We start from the raw sequence: 13,217 nt of genomic DNA on the forward strand, positions 1-13,217 counted from the left end.
CATTCGCTGGAGGTGCCCCATTGTTCCATAGCCCTTGCAGACGTAGACCTTGAATCAACATTGATGGGCACAGCGCTAACATGGTGCTAATGGATTTGCATTCACGCCCCACGGCGGGCTCTGAGTCATCCTAGGTCTGGCCTCTGCGGGCGTGTAGACCCTGCCATGTACAGTTCTGCCTGCTGAAGGCGTTATTTTATGCACAGTACTTGCCGGTGAGTTCCGATGTTGCAATGATATCTGTTTGGTGTTATCATTCGTGGACATAAAAGCCTGGGCTATCGTGATGGCCTTGCTCAGATCTAGGGATTCGGCAGACAGCAGTTTGCGAAGAATGACCTCGTGGCCGATTTCATGCACAAAAAAGTCCCGCATCACTTCCCTCAAAAATCCAGCAAATATGCACGGTCCTGCAAGGCACCTTAGGTCGGCGACAAAGCTCGCCACATCCTGGCCCTCGGAGCGGTGGTGCATATAAAAGCGATACCTGGCTATCAAGATGCTCTCCTTCGGCTTGAGGTGTTCCCGAACCAGCGTGCACTGCTCTTCATATATCTTCTCCTTTGGTTTCGTCGGTGCTCGCAGATTTTTGATGAGGCCATATATCGTGGATCCGCAAACGGTGAGGAGAATCGCCCTGCGCTTGGTCACGGTTTCTTCTTTTTCCACTTCATTGGCCACGAAGTACTAGTCAAGATGCTCAATGAAGGCTTCCCAATCATCACTCTCAACAAATCTCTCAAGAATACCAACGGCAGCCATAACTGCGTGTAAGTTCGTGATCTGTTACTCGTCACCAATTGTTATGTTTAGAATAACTTCACAAGACTGCACATCTTAATCTCAAACTGTTGTGACCTTGGTCTCTTTATTGTAACTCCAGAGTGAGGAGGCAGCATGGTAGTCTGCCTTTTATACCTGCTTGCCCAGGGTGTGCAGGTGAACCTTGGGTCATCAGCTCCTGTCATGGCGTGGGTGATGCGCACGTCCTTGTGTTCCCTCGCTCGGACGATGACGTAGTCTCACCGATGCCAATGCTTGGAGCGAGGCGTCGAACTTGTCTCGCTGACGAAACAAGGTGTTGGTTATGACAAGACCATGTTCTAAGCATTTCGTCAGGAGGAAGGTACCATTGGAGTTGGTTTTCCCTACCCTCTCTCTGCCGATCACACCTCCCCCGAGGTCTGTGTCCTTTCTAACTCTGGATTTAAAGTTGCCCAGGAGGATCATAGGTGGCAAGTCTTACACTTTGATAGTGTTTACATACATAACAGCGTTCCTCATGTACGAGGATATCTTAAGAGCAACCTTCTACCTAGCAGTACATCAAATGTTCTAAAGGGGAAGAAGGGACGTGCTCAGGATGCTGCTTGTGCAGTACACTTGGACATGTATAGCTGGGACAAACACAAAATGCTCGGCCTTTTGGCTAAGATCATGCGTAGCTGACCTGACAGGGGAGTAACCTTCTCCCTGGATCAGGAAGGTGGTTCTCCTATGCTTTTTTGGAAATAGGAGGTGGGTGGGGTGGCTTGACCCATCCACCTCCACGGAGGTGTGTGGGGGACCTGACCCATCCACCTCCATGGCACAAACCTGGTATTGCAGTACTTCCAGGAACGGTGCAGTGGCTCTAGGCCTTTTGGCTAAGAGCATTGGCGCAGAGTGATCCTTGAATGGGCCCAAGGTAACCTCTGGCGTTTGTGATTTGACAAAGAATTGGAACGATTGGCTACGAATTTTAAAAAAAAAACACAAAATGCAATGGTAAGAATTTGAAATTCCGCCCCGCAATGCAAACAAAAAGTAAAAAAACTGTCGCTGGAAATCCAAAATAAAACCAGAAAATTCTGGGAATTCAGCAGGATAGTCAGCACCTGCAAAGAACAGATACGTTGACAGTTCAAGTATAGACTGTGTCAGCTCTGGAAGGTATTGCAGATAAACAGAACTTGAAAATAAACAGAATAAAGGGAAGGGGGAGGGGTGAAAACACAAACACACACGCAGGCAGAGAGATAGAATGACCTGTAAAGCACTTAAGTGGGAAACAGGAGATGGTTAAATGGCTAAAGTGATATTCACAAGACAATAGGAGGCACAATGAGAGAAACCAAAGTCATTTACGAGACAGAGAATGCACGAATAACAAACTGTGGGGGAAGCAAGGCAGGTAGAAATAGAAAGAAGAAATACTGGCAAAGCAAAACAGGCTCCAGCAACCCTGAGGCCTGGAAGAAAGAAAGAAGTGGGTTGATACAATGGTTGCAAACTGCACTGTCAGTACTGTATTCCAATGGGAGGCTCTCAACCCCAAGCACCAGCTCCTGATCCAAAATGCCAGCGCATCCATCCCTTACCACAAGTACTTCCAGCCAAAGAAGAAGGTCAATTAAGGCACAATTAAAGTCAATATTATGGCCAGCGGACTGTCAAGAATCCAATAGAAGTGTCCCTCATACTTGCGTTAGAATAGTGTAGAAGGCCATAGAAGGAAAGGTCAGAGTAGGAGTGGGGAAGAGAACTGAAGTGCCAAGTGACAGAGAGTTCGGGGTTGCACTTGTGGGCTGATGTGTTCAACAAAACAGTCATTTACTCTGCATTTGGTCTCCCCAATTTAGAAGATACAGACCATGAACAGCAAATACTGCATACTAGGTTTAAGGAAGTACATGTAAATTGCTCCCTCACCCAGAAAGAGGAGCGAGCACAGGACAGTGATGTTGAAGGTGGTGAATGGACAGGTGCTGAATCTCATTTAATTGCACGGAAAGGTGCCAGGGCAAATGAAGCAGGTGCTAGGGGCAGTGCAAGCGTGAACCCGTGAATTATGGGAGTAACAATTGCTTAAAAAATAGGAGAGAAGGAAGGAACGCTGTGTTTGGTGGTGAGACCATGCCAGAAATATCAGAAGATACTCTATTAAATGCCAAGACTGGTGGTGTGGAAAGTGAGAAGGCGGACCCTATCATGGATGTATGGGGGCTGGGAGAGGAAAATATGGGAAGGATGAGAACAGAAGCATAAGAAATACAACTGACCCAATCAAGGGTACTGTCAACCACATTGTCCACGGGTCCGTGAATGAGGAAAAATAATACAACATTTTGGAAGCTCTGATGTGGAAGGTGGCATCATCAGGGCAGAGGTCTTATATGGCAGAAGGACCTCTACCTTAATGAGGCAGAACACAAACTCTGACAACTCCCATTTCTCCCTGGACCACGACTCCATTACTGAACACGAAGTCATCATTTCTCAGACCATTCCTGACCTCATCTTACCTGGAGATCTTTCCTGCCAACCCGTCCCACCCAATCCTGCATAGTCCACTTCTACCTCCTCTGCAAGTTGCAGATAGGACTGTGCTGATGGACTGATCATTTCCACCTGCTCCTGTCCACTGACATCTATTACAAGTCTACTAACTCCCACAGCTACCCAAATTATACTTCTTCCCACCAGCTTCTGGGAGGAACTCACTCTTTTCTCCCAGTTTCTATTTGCTTTACATTTGCTGCAATGATGCCAGCTTCCCCAATAGAAGATCATCCACTTTCCTCAATTTCAGGGGCACGGGAGGGATAGGTTGCTGCTTGCAGTGGGCACCTTCTTCTGAAACATTTCTCTTCTCAGACTCCTGGAGGCTGCTCCACTTTGCCAGTTTTTCACCTTTCCATTTCTAACTGCCTTTTCCCCTTCCCCTCTTTTGTCTGTAATTTCTCTCATTATGCCTCTTACCTTATGTTAATATCACTTCAGTTATTTAATCATTTATTTTTTCCATTTTACTGCCTTTTCTATTTCTTCCCTCTTGCGTATGTAACTTTCTCCCTCGCCCATCATTTTTCCATTTTCAATTTGCAACATCTTCCAGTTCTGATAAAGGACCTCCACCTGAAAGTTAACTCATCTGTTCTCTTCAGATGTTAGCTATCTGATCTGCTAAGAGTTTCCACAATATAAACAATTTTGTCGTATACATCAGCAGGAATTTGACACCAAATGTACATGCAAATTCATTTTAACCCAATGACCTCTTCCTATATTAGATGTGGAGCACAAAACTGGTTTTGCAAGGATGTTTAATCCACTAGTTTGAAAAGTGGAAATCATTACCAATATTTTTTTTTTCAAATCACAATGACCTCTTGTTCTGTTGCTGACGAAAAAAAGTAATTGAGGCCAATCAGCAGAAAATAATGGGGCTGTTCGAGAATTGCTGGGAGAGGCACAATGGGTCGTTAGTCGTGGGCTTCTTCAAGGGGGAATTCAAGTCTGGAACAGGGGCAGGAGAGAAGGTTGACTGAGGGCTGATGGTTTGGGGCAGGGATGGGGAGGGCACGAAATACCCTAAAGGCAGATGGTGTTGTTCCCATGCGCTTGCTGCCCTTGCCTTTCTAGGCAGTAGAGGTCGCGGGTTTGGGAGATGCTGCCGAAGAAGCCTTGGTGAGTTTCTGCAGTGTATCGTATAGATGGTACGTACTGCAGCCACAATCAAGCGGGCTGCTTTGTCCTGGATGGTGTTGAACTTCTTGAGTGTTGTTGGAGCCGCACTCATCCAGGCAAGTGGAGAGTATTCCATCACACTCCTGACTTGTATCTTGTAGATGGTGGAAAGGCTTTGGGGAGTCAGGAGCTGAGATACTCGCCACAGAATACCCAGCCTCTGACCCGCTCTTGTTGCCACAGTATTCATGTGGCTGGTCCAGTTAAGTTTCTGGTCAATGATGACCCCCCAGGATGTTGATGGTGGGGGATTCGGCGATTGTAATGGCATTGAATGTCAAGGGGAAGTGGTTTGACTCTCGCTTGTTGGACATGGCCATTATCTGACACTTGTGCGGCCCGAATGTAACTTGTCACTTATCAAACCAAGCTTGACTGTCGTCCAGGTCTTGCTGCATGCGGGCATAGACTGTTTCATTTTCTGCAGAGTTGCGAATGGAACTGAACACTATGCAATCATCAGTGAACATCTTATGATGGAGGGAAGGTCATTGATGAAGCAGCTGAAGATGGTTTGGCCTTGGACACTGGCCTGCCTGAGGAATTCCTGCAGTGATGTCCTGCGGCTGGAATGATTGACTTCCAACAACCACAACCATCTTCCTTTGTGCTACGTATGATTCCAGCCAGTGGAGAGTTTTCCCCTGATCCCCATTAACTTCAACTTTACTAGGGCTCTTTGATACCACACTCGGTCAAATGGTGTCTTGATGTCAAGGGCAGTCACTCTCTCCTCACCTTTGGAATTCAGCTCTTTTGTCCATGTTTGGACCAAGGCTGTAATGAGGTCTGGAGCCGAGTGGTCCTGGCAGAACTCAAACTGAACATCGGTAAGTGCCGCTTGATAGCACTACCGACGACTCCTTCCATCACTTTGCTAATGATTGAGAATAGACTGATGGAGCGGTAATTGGTCGGATGGGATTTGTTCTGCTTTTTGTGAACAGGACATACCACATTGTCAGGTGGATGCCAGTGTTGTAGCTGTTCTGGAACTGCTTGGCTAGCAGCTAGTTCTGGAGTACAAGTCTTCAGCATGCTAGCTGGGATGTTATCGGGGCCCATAGCCTTTGCTGTATCCAGTGTGCTCAGCCGTTTCTTGATATCACGTGGAATGAATCAAATTGGCTGAAGACTGTGATGGTGGGAACCTCAGGAGGAGGTCGAAATAGATCATCCACTCGGCACTTCTGGCTGAAGATGGTTGCAAATGCTTCAGCCTTGTCTTTTGCACTCACATGCTGGGCTTCACCATCATTTAGGATGTGGATGTTCATGGAGCCTCCCCCTCACGTTAGTTGTTTAATTATCCACCACCATTCACGACTGGATGTGGCAGGACTGCAGAGCTTTGATCTGATCCATTGGTATGGGATCGCTTAGCTCTGTCTATAGCATGCTGCTTCTGTTGTTTAGCATGCATGTAGTCCTGTGTAGCAGTTTCCCCAGGTTGGCACCTCAGGTTGGTGCTGCTCCTGGCATGCTCTTCTGCACTCATTGATCCAGGGTTCGTCCCTTCGTTTGATGGCAATCGTAGAGTGAGGGATATGCCGGGCCATGAGGTTACAGGTTGTGGTGGAATACAATTCTGCTTCTGCTGATGGCCCCACATCACCTCATGGATTCCCAGTTTTGAGCTGCTAGACTTGTTCTGAATCTATCCCATTTAATACAGTGGTGCTACCAAACACGATGGAGGGTTTCTTCAGTATGAAGACGGGACTTCGTCTTCACAATGACTGTGCGGTGGTCACTGCTACCAATGCTGTCATGGACAGATGCATCTGCGACAGGTAGATTGGTGAGGACCAGGTCAAGTAGGTTTTTCCTTCGTGTTGGTTCTCTCACCACCTGCCGCAGGCCCAGTCTGGCAGCTATGTCCTTCAGGACTCAGCCAGCTCAGTCAGTTGTGGTGCTACCTAGTCACTCTTGGCGATGGACATTGAAGTCCTCCTCCCAGAGTACATTCTGTGCCCTTGCTGCCCTCAGTGCTTTTTCCAAATGGTGCTCAACATGGAGGAGTACTGATTCATCAGCTGAGTGAGGGTAGGAGGTGGTAATCAGCAGGAGGTTTCCTTGCCCATGATTGACTTGAATCCATGAGATTTCATGGGGTCAGGGGTCAATGTTGAGGACTCCCAGGGCCACTCATGCCCAACTATATACCACTGTGCTGCCTCTCCTGGCGGGTCAGTCCTGCCGGTGGGATGGGACATACCCAGGGATGGTGATGGAGGAGTCTGGGACATTGGCTGAAAGGTATGATTCTGTGAGTGTGACTATATCAGCCTGTTGCTTGACCAGTCTGTTGGACAGCTCTCCCAATTGTGGCACAAATCCCCAGATGTTGGTGAGGCGGATTTTGCCGGGTTGACTGGGCTGGGTGTGCCGTTGTCGTGTCTGAAGCTGGTGCCAAGGGTGATGTCGGGTGGTCCGTCCGGTTTTATTCTTATTATTGTTTTTCGTAGAGGTTTGTTACAACTGAGTGTCTCGCTGGGCCCTTTCTTGGGGCAGTTAAGAGTCAACCACATTGCTGTGGGTCTGGAGTCACATATAGGCCAGACCAAAGAGCAATCCAGCTAGTCCCATTCTTTCCCCATATCCCTGTCATTATATTCAAGTATTTATCCAATTCCCTTTTAAAAGCTACTACCTGTATTGCATCTGTATCCACCACCCTATCAGGCAGTGCAGTCCAGATCCTAACCACATAGTGCATTAAAATAAAGCTTCCCTTCGTGTCCCCTCTGGTGCTTCAGAGATATAATTATACAATGGAGAGAGGAGTGTATAGAGAGGGATGCATATGTGTGTGTGTAATGCATTATAGTGATGGGAATAAAGGGCAGGGAAAGTGCCCCCAGGGGATTGTGCAAAACATAGAAACATAGAAACGTAGAAAATAGGTGCAGGAGTAGGCCATTTGGCCTCTCGCGCCTGCACCGCCATTCAATGAGTTCATGGCTGAACATGCAACTTCAGTACCGCATTCCTGCTTTCTCGCCATACCCCTTGATCCCCCTAGTAGTAAGAACTACATCTAACTCCTTTTTTAATATATTTAGTGAATTGGCCTCAACAACTTTCTGTGTTAGAGAATTCCACAGGTTCACCACTCTCTGGGTGAAGAAGTTTCTCCTCATCTCAATCATAAATGGCTTACCCCTTATCCTTAGACTGTGACCCCTGGTTCTGGACTTCCCCAACATTGGGAATATTCTTCCTGCATCTAACCTGTCTAAACCCGTCAGAATTTTAAACGTTTCTATGAGATCCCCTCTCATTCTTCTGAACTCCAGTGAATACAAGCCCAGTTGATCCAGTCTTTCTTGATATGTCAGTCCCGCCATCCCTGGAATCAGTCTGGTGAACCTTCGCTGCACTCCATCAATAACAAGAATGTCCTTCCTCAAGTTAGGAGACCAGAACTGTACAGAATACTCGAGGTGTGGCCTCACCAAGGCCCTGTACAGCTGTAGTAACACATCCCTGCCCCTGTACTCAAATCCTCTCGTTATGAAGGCCAACATGCCATTTGCCTTCTTAACCGCCTGCTGTACCTGCATGCCAACCTTCAATGACTGATGTACCATGACACCCAGGTCTCGTTGCACCTTCCCTTTTCCTAATCTGTCACCATTCAGATAATAGTCTGTCTCTCTGTTTTTACCGTCAAAGTGGATAACCTCACATTTATCCACATTATACTTCATCTGCCATGCATTTTCCCACTCACCTAACCTATCCAAGTCAGTCTGCAGCATCTTAGCATCCTCCTCGCAGCTCACACTGCCACCCAACTTAGTGTCAGCCGCAAATTTGGAGATACTACATTTAATCCCCTCGTCTAAATCATTAATGTACAATGTAAACAGCTGGGGCCCCAGCACAGAACCTTGCGGTACCTCACTAGTCACTGCCTGCCATTCTGAAAAGTACCCATTTACTCCTACTCTTTGCTTCCTGACTGCCAACCAGTTCTCAATCCACGTCAGCACACTACCTCCAATCCCATGTGCTTTAACTTTACACATTAATCTCTTGTGTGGGACCTTGTCGAAAGTCTTCTGAAAGTCCAAATACACCACATCAATTGGTTCTCCCTTGTCCACTCTATTGGTTACACCCTCAAAAAATTCCAGATTTGTCAAGCATGATTTCCCTTTCACAAATCCATGCTGACTTGGACCTATCATGTCACCTCTTTGCAAATGCGCTGTTATGACATCCTTAATAATTGATTCCATCATTTTACCCACTACCAATGTCAGGCTGACCGGTCTATAATTCCCTGTTTTCTCTCTCCCTCCTTTTTTAAAAAGTGGGGTTACATTGGCTACCCTCCACTCCATAGGAACTGATCCAGAGTCAATGGAATGTTGGAAAATGACTGTCAATGCATCCGCTATTTCCAAGGCCACCTACTTGAGTACTCTGGGATGCAGTCCATCAGGCCTGGGGATTTATCGGCCTTCAATCCCATTAATTTCCCCAACACAATTTCCCGACTAATAAGGACTTTCCTCAGTTCCTCCTTCTTACTAGACCCTCTGACCCCTTTTATATCCGGAAGGTTGTTTGTGTCCTCCTTAGTGAATACCGAACCAAAGTACTTGTTTAATTGGTCTGCCATTTCTTTGTTCCCAGTTATGACTTCCCCTGATTCTGACTGCAGGGGACCTACGTTTATCTTTACCAACCTTTTTCTCTTTACGTATCTATAAAAGTTTTTGCAGTCCATTTTAATGTTCCCTGCAAGCTTCCTCTCGTACTCTATTTTCCCTGCCCTAATCAAACCCTTTGTCCTCCTCTGCTGAGTTCTAAATTTCTCCCAGTCTCTGGGTTCACTGCTATTTCTGGCCAATTTGTATGCCACTTCCTTGGCTTTAATACTATCCCTGATTTCCCTTGATAGCCACGGTTGAGCCACCTTCCTTTTTTAATTTTTATGCCAGACAGGGATGTACAATTGTTGTAGTTCATCCATGCGGTCTCTAAATGTCTGCCATTGCCCATCCACTGTCAACCCCTTCAGTATCAGTCGCCAATCTATCCTAGCCAATTCTCGCCTCACACCTTCAAAGTTACCCTTCTTTAAGTTCTGGACCATGGTCTCTGAATTAACTGTTTCCTTCTCCATCCTCATGTAGAATTCCACCATATTATGGTCACTCTTCCCCAAGGGGCCTCGCATCAAAGGAGTGGCTTTAACACATACACTTGCATGGTTTCCGTAGGAGGAAAAGGTATAAACCTGATCTAACTAATTGCCAACCCAATAAAAATTTCTGTCCCATCCTGCATTGTTGCAGTGTCTTAACATTAGTGATATCTTTAAAACTGCAAGAGTCCATTTATCTATTTTCATGCACCAGATGACAACCCTCATTGCGTTTTGAGGATAGGAATCATCGAAAAGTATTGATCCAAACTAGGTATTTTTGGTCTGAAAACTACTGAAAATATAGGACTGTACTGTGAAATCACTGGGCTCTGGAAAATAATTTGTTGAACAAATTGCCGAGAGCAAGAGATTGTGGTTCATAGTTACAGCTAATATGAGACCACGATAAGATACAGTAGGAAGTTGCCTGCATCTTTCAGCTGTCATTAATCTTTATGTACTTCAGTATTTGATCATAGATAATAAAGTGATTGACTGTGTTGGAAGTTCTATCTTCTGCTGCCTTGGTAATTGCAAATCATAATACTGTCTGAAAGTTAAAGCTAGGCCATTTAGCAGAGAAATCAGGATGCACTTTTTCACAGAAGGGTAGTGGAATCTGAAAATCTTTCTCTCCCCCCACCCTCCCCCCCGCCCCCCCAAAAAAGAGGCTGTGGGTGTTGAATCAATTGAGATTAATAGATTTTTGTTAGGTAAGGGCATCAAAGGATATGCACCAATGGCAGATAAATCGAGTTGAGATACAGATCAACCATGATGTAATGGATTGGTGGAACAGACTCCGGGTCTATAAGGCCAACTGCTGTTCCTATGTTTAATCTGCTATTGTGAGGTTCAAGTTCAGCACGTTCCCATTACACATCAGGTTTCACAATTTAACCAAAATTCTACTTGGATTTTAGTGTTCTTCACTGAGCAAGAACAGAATTTCCAAGACATAAGCAGAGAGCAAACAGAAGGAAGTCACACAAAAATGAAAAAAGTAGAATGTAGGAAAACCAATGAAGCAACAAGTGCATTTACGAGAGGGAATGTGTCTTGCAATCAATGGGAAGTTTGGCCATAGCTTGGCTGGCTAAAATATCGCCAGATTTTCGAAAGAAATGTTGAGAAATCGGACATTTCATAGGAGATTCTTACAGAGAATGATCAAATTGAGGAGATTTGCTTCAGATGTGAAAAGAGATTTGATCAAGTTGTTGATTTACAAACAGAAGTATAAACTTGAAACTCTCATGGAAGTACATGGAAGAGCTGGTGGAAAGAAACCTGTTCTCGATGAAATACAGTGGGATATAAAATTGAATTTCCTAAATGTCACCTCTAATGAAATTTAAAAAACCTAATTACACCTGTTGTGTCTTGAATAGAGTCAGACCAGATACTGCAAGCTCAAAGTAAATGTGACCGTAGTCCTTTATTACAGATCTCAGAGTGCCTCTCCAGCCTGTGAGGCCTCCTTAGATACAGGTGCTCCCAAGGGATCGTGGAATCCCTTGGGACTCCAGGGGATAAGCCCTCTGATGGTTAGACATGGTATTTACAGGTTTACATACATAACAACACCCATGTCAGATAACCATGAATAGTGAAAACAAGCTGGTGGGTTGTGAAGTGCCAGAACTGCAGTGAAAATTAATGATTGAGCCAAGCAAATAAACAGAAATAATGTAACTGGAGCCTGATAGGAGGAAGGGTTGCTACGTTTTGCAAGCACCCTACTTGCTTAACTCTCTCTCACTGCAAGGGGCAACCTCGACCTCTCGGGGAAAGGCGAGTGGGAACAGGCGAGTGGGAGCTGGGCGGGGAGACGGTTCTGGGATCAGAGGGATGGATGGGCCAGCTTTGTAACAGACCTCCCTTCGGCCGAGAAAGGGAAATTCCTTGGATTCCTGCTCCTGGCCCGGCGATCCTTGCTGGGCAATGTGTGATAGCAGAGGCGGAGCAGGTGCTGATCTACGAAGAATCAAAGACATTGACGTGTGATGAGTGTAGCGAGCTCGAGAGGAACCAGTGACTTTGGACCTCTGCCCCACTGGGGGGTTTCCTCGCCTTGTGTCTGGATCTGTTGTAGACTCATTGATTGCCCAATTGGTCAACAACTCCATTATCGTTGGATCACGTGGCACTCCATCCACCCCCTCCAACATTCACTCCCTCCACCACCGGCACACCGTGGCAGAGGCCCAGAAGAGCCAAGGGCCCAGGGGCAGCACGGGCCAGCCCACACTGCGATATGTGTGCGCACTAGGTTTGTGCAGCAGAGCTGGTCTCCAGTCGTCTTGGTTAACCCTTGCCACTGGACCAAGACCTAGCTCTATCAAGCCCGTGTGGTGGCTGATGTGCAACAGTCACCCCACATTAAAAAAATCCATGCACAGGCATCTTCCACCCCCTCAACTACAGTTCAGGACTGGAACATCGGGTCCTTCATTGAAACATCTGTGAACTCTCCTGGAAGCAAGTCATCCTCGTTCGAGGGACCGCCTATGATGATGATGATGATCCAGACTAATCCCACTTTCCAGCTCTTGGTCCGTAGCCCTCTAGGTTACCGCACTTCAGGTGCACATCCAGGTACTTTTTAAATGTGGTGAAGAGTTTCAGACCCCCACCACCCTCTCGATGAAGAAATTTCCCCTCAAATCCCCACTAAACTTTCGACCAATTACTGTAAATTTATGCCCCCTGGTTGTTGACCCCTCTGCTAAGGGAAATAGGCCCTTTCGATCCACTCTATCCAGGCCCCTCGTGGAGGCCCCAACCTGCGTGAGAACACCAGCGGCAGGTCGGGGCCCATAAAAGGAGGGGAGGTGCAGCGGCCCAGGAGCAACGTGGAGGCCACTTCAGGGAGCAGCGCGAGCTGGTGCAGGAGGGCAACAGCAGCGAAGAGTGACGTCAGCAAGGTCCAGGTCGATGATTGGAGCATCAGCAGATATAATAGCAAGAGCGAGGTCGGGGTGAAGGAGCAGCGAGAGGCTGTGTAGGGATGTGATCGGGGCCCAGGGGAGGCGAGAGTTTGGGGCCAGGGGCCCAGGTACAGCACGGGCCAACCCAGACTGCAATATGTTGCGCACTAGGTCCATGCAGCAGAGCAGGTCTCCAGTCGTCTTGGGTAATCCTTGCCGCTGGACCAAGACCTAGCTCTGTCAAGCCCGTGTGGTGGCTGGTGTGCAACAATCACCCCATGTTACAAAAATCCACGCACAGGCATCTTCCTCCCTTCAGGATGTAGTTCAGGTCCTTCATTGAAACACCTGTGAACTCATCCTTTTTTGGCTTGGAAGCAAGTCATCCTCGTTTCAAGGGACCGCCTATGATGATGATAAAGTTTATACACCTCAATGTGGTCTCCCTTCAGCCTCTGTTCCAAGGAAAACAAATCCAGCCTATCAAATCTGTCCTCATAGCTAAGATTCTCTACTGCCGGCAACATCTTCGTAAATCTCCTCCATACCCTTTCCAGTGCAATCACATCTTTCCTGTAATGTAGTGACCAGAACTGCATGCAGTACTCCAGCTG

General features: G+C 46.8%; 1 pseudogene; it reads left to right on the top strand.

The window, feature by feature from the left end:
* The first annotated feature begins 1,409 nt into the window (after positions 1-1,409).
* Positions 1,410-1,633, top strand: LOC139280403 (U2 spliceosomal RNA; annotated as a pseudogene).
* Positions 1,634-13,217: the final 11,584 nt, after the last annotated feature.

Source organism: Pristiophorus japonicus, chromosome 14 (genome assembly GCF_044704955.1).
Source record: "Pristiophorus japonicus isolate sPriJap1 chromosome 14, sPriJap1.hap1, whole genome shotgun sequence".
Taxonomy (NCBI): domain Eukaryota; kingdom Metazoa; phylum Chordata; class Chondrichthyes; family Pristiophoridae; genus Pristiophorus; species Pristiophorus japonicus.